The sequence below is a fragment of the Rhynchophorus ferrugineus genome, unplaced genomic scaffold (genome assembly GCF_030347505.1).
Source record: "Rhynchophorus ferrugineus isolate W39M unplaced genomic scaffold, kcgeb_rfMv2 rfM5, whole genome shotgun sequence".
Taxonomy (NCBI): Eukaryota; Metazoa; Arthropoda; class Insecta; order Coleoptera; family Curculionidae; genus Rhynchophorus; species Rhynchophorus ferrugineus.
Window position 1 is genome coordinate 18,262,188 of NW_027472584.1, and position 7,029 is coordinate 18,269,216.

Genomic DNA, 7,029 nt, shown 5'->3' on the forward strand with positions numbered 1-7,029 from the left:
ATATTATTTAATCCATTTTAATTTAATCCCCTTTTAGCTTCTGGTCTTTCTTTATTAATATTAAAAAATTCATGAAAAACATATTTCCAAGGCTGTTTCTTTAATTTACATTTGAGAATGATTTATAATGTATATTTAAATCGAGTTTAAATACGAATACGTAAGTACTGATGTATTTCAAGAACATCGATATTTGAACATCCCGTATACTAATCTACGAGAGACCAGTGTGAAAATTCAAAACGGTCGAATGAAAGGCTTCAGTTCAGCAAAGGCGTCGCACTCTTGAGATTCTGGAGTTTGATAGGCCAAACGTTATGTCAAATAATTAAGTTAATGTAAGGGGTTATAACGGCACGTACGATAGGGTTCTTCTTTTTTTCTAATTTGGTTGAAACTTCCTTTCTCCGTATTATATCAGAGATGGACAAAAAGCTAAAAGAGATTATTGATAAGCTGTATTTTTTCAGAAGCTCTCTCCTTTTTTTCCACTTTGAGAGTTAATCAAAAAAATATCCATTTAACAAATTTGTTCTCACATTTAAAATGCATTAAAGTTGATACCAACGAAAATACTTTGAAGTATTGATCTTAGTTTATATTTACTACATGTATTATACTAGATTGATCAATATTTCGTGTCTGTTGTGTCTGTGTCTGTTTTCCCATTTAGGATTTATCTAGATTGGACCTACTGCTTAACGTGGTCTCCGAACCACGGTCTTCAGCATTAAACCTACCGACTGGCAAGTGATCACCTTGGAGATTATCCCAGAAAACATCCGGTCTCACCTAGCCTGGTTACTGGCGTGACTAGGATCAATTTCCTAGTCGGATTTTACATTCTTGCCTTTTGGGACAATCACAAACAAAAATATAGGACCGTGCCCCAGTAGGATTCGAACCTGCGAATATCGCAACAGTAGAACAGTAGTATTTTTTAAAAGAAACACAAACATTTTTAGGAACAATTTTCAAAATATCATCTTAACTGCAGCACATTTTTATGATCTTATATAAGAACTATCAAGACCTCTCACACTCTTGTAAGAAAAATAGGCGTGGTTGACCCCATGCCTCCAAATCGCTTTACGTAATAAATAGATGGCCCTTAGCGATTATATAATGACTATGGGAGGTTCCTATTGAGGTTTATGAAATATTATTAAATTAGTAGTAAGTATGATTAAATGCTGATTCTTCTGATTGAACATCCGTCAAGTGATATAATTAGATTTTCGTCATTTCACCGAAACGCCAAATTAATATGGACAGCTTCGGAGCTATTAAACTGTATTTTCTAGTCCTCTAATATTTTTGTAGATCTTGTTGACTGTTACTTGTACTTTTTCTACCGCCTTAGGTAGATATATATGTTTTACAATGATCGAACTGTGTCGTCGGCAAATGTTCCAAGTACTATTTCTTTTACTGTTAGGATATCAGCAATATAGACCAGATATAGAAGTGGTTTCAAGATACTACTCTGGGGGACTCCAGCCCAAAATGGGTTGAAGTGCTGGAAATGCCCCTTCATGCGAGACTCTTTTGAATATATATAGGTTTCCAGTAGTCTTTATGCACAGCAAAACTTTATTCCCATGAATATTCTGTTTCAGTTTCAATATGAATGACTTTCCTTGACTAATTTTACTCGACTTTATAATCTTAGGATAATCATAGTAGATCCACATTTCATCGCCAGTCATAATACGTCACAGAAAACACGTTTTTTTGCTTGGCAAGTAATGGAATCTTAATTGAAAGAATTTAAAAAAAAACGATTTTTAAAAGTGTTTTCTATAATACTAAATAACAAACTGTAAAATTTTGTGTAGTGTAATGTTAAAACCATGATATTTTCAGTTATAATCTTGTCAATAAAACGGCCAATGCACGTTAAAAATAACGTAGAATATAGTATCAAATACAATTTGTAAAAATGTTAATTTCATTTTAAACTCTGAGCTGATTTTTTCGTCTCATTTTACACTACTTGAAAAGAGATAAAATGCTGTTTGATGCGTCGGAACAAACACAATATAAAATTCGATTTGCGTTGGTACTGGTCATCACTGGTGACAAATATCTACAAAATTCTTCAAACCACTAAACTTTTTAAACCAAAATTTAGGTTAATGCGGCAACATTGCGACGTGCTGGCATTAGAAATTATAATGAGGCGCATTGGCTATTCTATTTGATAGATTATATTAGTTTATTTATTTTTTACATGGATGTTTCGTATTTTCACCAATAAATATCTGTGATCAAGAAACATGCAAGCACTTAATATTTTAAACCGTCAATTTTAAAAATTGTTTTAGTGATTGACCTTTATATATAGAAAGTTTACAAGAAATAGAAAGTAAACAAGGTGAAATATTATATACACATGTTTACATTTTCATTATTATTAACAATGTTTAAACACTAAAATGAAATGCAGTGATAACGACGACACGTAAAATTGTAAACAACGTTCATTTCCTTGACGTAAGATGCACTACTTAAATGTACAATTAAGTGATAAGGTATTATAAAGAGAAAGTGTGATATTTCGGGAGTAAATGCTTTTAAATACCCTATAGAAACCGACTGGTAGAGGTATATATTCTTGTTGCGGAAATAATGCTATCGATATTAGTAAAAGACCGGGTTTTTATCCGGTGTTCCTGTCGGTTTGCTTCAAAGCTCGCCGTAACGCCGAATATGAATGAATTTGACCGAAAATATTTGATGCAACTAGACATAACAAAACCACTGCATGCGGTCGTTGAATATTACGAATGTCGACCCACAGGTCGAACATTGGAACATCTCAATGCCCTCTCCTTTACAATGGATCCGTTCGTTTTGCAGCTACCAGATTAAGCAGTTTCCTTTGCTTCCCCTCGGACGGACATATACAACAACTACTTTGCTAATATCCTTAAGCAGATTACACCGTAGTTACGTTAGTTCTTCAATAGTAGTTTAACTCAGGGGCGTTACATTTATTCACGCTTATTTTTTTATTATTTGTGATCTTTAAGTATATTTACGGAGATTCAAGCTATATTTATTAGGTTCTTGCATATAGTCTATTCAAAGTAGCAGTAAACTAACGTTATTTCAATTTATGACTTCAGAACGGTTCAATGTTGCCTCACTTTACGTTGACATTTTACGCATTTTATTTTATTTAATTTTTTTTGTTTCAACAAAAATATTATAAAATATAATTTATTTTAACGTTATAGTACATTTAATGTATATATTATCGAATGACTTAAACTACAATTAAGTAAACAGCCATAATAGTTTGTAGGTTAAAGTTATTTTATTATATTCACATTGGACTCTTTTCTAAAACATCTTTGGCATCCCCTGAAAGTTTAATACACTTAATTAATAATAGTACAACTGAGTAATTTATTTTATTTTCATTAGGGAGTATATTTACCTTTTTATTTTAGTTCTTGTTTCCTTTGTTGCTGTGTTTCCTTGTCACATCATTTTGATATCACTGTATTCCTCCTTAGTCTCTTCTGTCCTCACAATCACTGCATTATCTCTAATGTATTTACCATATCTGCGAAACAGTTAGTATTCATTCTCTCCGATTACATTTTTAACCAAATGCTCATCTACATTTTCAACAATTACACAAATATCTGTAGATAAATTTTTCACAATCTACAATACGATTTTCTACATTTATCCTATATTAGTTTATCCTTAACCATCCATCCAAGTTATCCTTGGTATTGGCAGCATTGAATCATAATTTACATGCAATAGGCCATACATTATATACCTTAACATGACGTGAGTTCACTGCTACTTTGGATAAACTACTTTTTTAAATTTATTAATATATTATTACTAGTTATTGTCTACTAAGTTACATTTTTTCTCGACAGTAACTTATAAATTAAGTACTTATCTAGGAAGACCCATTGGCCCATGGTGCTGCAGTATCTGAGTCCATCCACCTATACTTCTCAGCACTGTATTGTGAAATACTTGTATCATGTTGATATTATTTCTCACAGAACATCGCCATAACTGAATTATGTTGGTCCATATGGCAATGTGGTATCTATTTCAAGTTGTAAGAGTATACCTTTCACAACACTTGTAACGTATAGCCGTGCATTATCATGCAACTTGATTTTCGCATTTGGGATTAACGTAGTAGATCCACTTCATCTCCAATAATAACACGCCACAAAAGACAGCGATATTCAGTTATTTTGTGTGGTCACCATTATCAAGACTTTTACATCGTTTCCATAGCATATAAAAGTCTTGAAACAGTTGATTTATGAGCTGCCTGAAAACTATTTGAGAATTTAAACTGAGTTTCCATTCAATAAGTATGATAATTTATTGACTTCAAAGATTTTTTGTCATCAAAGTCATTCCTTGTCATTGACATCAAAATCAATGCTTTTAAATTATTAAAAATAGAAAAAATTCAATAATACTAAATAGAAAAATGTTATTTTATATAGAGAAATGTCAAAACCATCGAATTTAACAGTTACGTTAAATAAACACCCAATATTAATTTGCGTGATTAACATAACCTGAAAGAAAGGAAAAATAGATAACTGTAACATATATTGCAACTATATGTGCAATATATATTATTTCAGTTAACACAAACTAAAAAAATAAACCAACAGATTTTCCACCCTATATTTAAACCTTGTTTTAAAAATAGCAAAAGTAGAAAAGGTTACTTTTATTTATTTTTTCATCGGTATCAAAGCGAAAACACATTTTACTATATGCTAATTAATCTAAATTTCTAGTATTAATCATAACATTTTAACGTAAGAAAAACAACACTTCTTATCACTGCTAAACATACAAATGTTTTACTACTAATTTTAATTTAATACGTATTCAATGTAGTAAGATTTAGATAATTAAATATTATAGTTAATACTTTTGAAATTCTCATAAATATCAGGACCCTAACATTTGAAATAATTCTTATTTATACTAATTATTAATTTTGTTGTTTGTATTAGACATTAGATTAAAAATTCCGTTCAGGCTAAATGAGCGTTTTGTATCATCTTAGTTATCATTTATTAAATTCAATACTATGAAATTCCGAGTTCCAATGTATTTATAATTCTGCACAAGCTGCATTGTATGTTATGTATATAGTATATTCAAAGTTTTTTTAGTAATGCGTCGTAGATATTTGTGACGTCGAAACATTACAATGTTGCCGCATCAACTCTGAGTTTTAGTTCAGTTTAGCTTTGACATACAAAAAATTTTAATCTAAATAAAACAATAGAACAAAAATGCTATCAAATATAATTTATTTTAACATTATAGTACATCTAATACTTATATTATCGAAGGACTTAAAACTACAGTTAAGAACACAAGTATAATAGTTTGTAGGTTAGATTTGTTTTGTTTACATTTAACTCTTTTCCACGCCATCCATGAGGTAGAGTTTCTAGGCGTGTTTTTCTATGTAGTGTTATCCCCTTGGAGACCTAATCCACCTAATTAACAATTGTATATATAAGAAACGTATTTTACTTACGTTCGAGAGCATATTTACTTTTTACTATCCTATTTTATTACCCTGTAATCTTGGTATCACTGTATTTTTATTTCTTCTGCTACTACCTGTGTACATCAGTCTTGATTAAATTAATCACTGAATTATGTCTAATGCATTTACCATATCTACAAAACAGTTAGTATTTATTCTCGCCTTATACGCTCTAACCTAATGGTTATGTTTAATTTTGAACAATTACAATCATATCTGTGCATATAAATCTTTCATGCCCTATAGTACCATTTTTTATAGTTACATTCAATTAACTATGTGCATACCTTTAGTTGTTTCCAATCCCATCACTCTGTCTCAGGAATTTTCAGCATTGCACAGCATTATCACATATCCTGAAATTTAATTCAGTCACTTTCACTTTACTACTCACTGTCATTTCAATCACTAAACCGATAATCCCTAATCTGTATGGAATCAATTACTTCCTTCGTATGTCATATCGAGTTCATCCAAACCGAAGGTGTTATGGTTGACAATGCTTTCTTCCACAAATCCCAACAGTATTTGTTGGAATATCCTTCTCAACCAGCAATATATCTGCAATTAACCATTAATAAATATAATGACCATCAAAACCCAATTGAATGCTATTGTAACTTTTACCTTTTTCCATTAATTTTTATTGTCTTTACTGTTATTGTTACTGTCTTGCCAAAAGTGCCACAATGAACCATTTTTAAATATTCAAGTTTCTTATATTATTTTATGCCTTTAATTGAATTCTTTTTAAGGTAATGTCTGGAAGTTCCATTAAACCTCTCCGAGGGTTATATTTACACCATTTAAACCCTATGCCCTGTAAGAGTATATGAAAGGATTTCTTACATCCCTCAAAAAGCTACATGTCTTAATTTTTGGAAGTATATTTTTCAGAGACAAATTTCTCTAAAATAAATTTATTAAATTATGTTTATATCGATAAAATATAATATAAAATATAAAAAATCATCAATAATTACCTCTCTAACGGAATTTACCGGCAAAAGGGGGCCTAATAACCTATTAAGCCGCAATCAATTTGTGACCCTGATTATCTATTGTTTTTGGCATTTTCAAACAAAGTGATATGATATATTTCGGAGCGACTTAAAATTGATCAAAATAAAGGACTAAAATAATGTTTGCCGGTTTATAACCTGTAATAATTATAACTATATTTTGAATAATTTAGCGTACATCTGACAACCGGACGGCGACCAGCTGTCAGAGGTATGTAAAATTCTTGAAAGCATTAGTGATAAGAGATTTTAACTTTTACCTATAAATTATTATGGCTATATAATTAACTGTAGTTTTTGGATATAGTATAATGTTAAAATACGTTATATTTGGTAACATTTTTGTTCTATTATTTTATTTCGATTAGAATTTTTTCGTATGTCAAAGACAAACTGAATAGAAACTCAGAATTGATGCGGCAACGCTGTAATGTT

At 30.5% G+C, this 7,029-nt stretch overlaps 1 long non-coding RNA gene across 1 annotated transcript; it reads right to left on the bottom strand.

The window, feature by feature from the left end:
• Positions 1 to 5,595: 5,595 nt before the first annotated feature.
• On the bottom strand, positions 5,596 to 6,760 carry LOC143197217 (uncharacterized). Its single transcript, XR_013005958.1, has 4 exons — positions 6,556 to 6,760; positions 6,200 to 6,481; positions 5,860 to 6,133; positions 5,596 to 5,706 (listed from the first exon to the last, which is right to left on the bottom strand). It is a non-coding gene; the product is annotated as an uncharacterized LOC143197217 (long non-coding RNA).
• Positions 6,761 to 7,029: the final 269 nt, after the last annotated feature.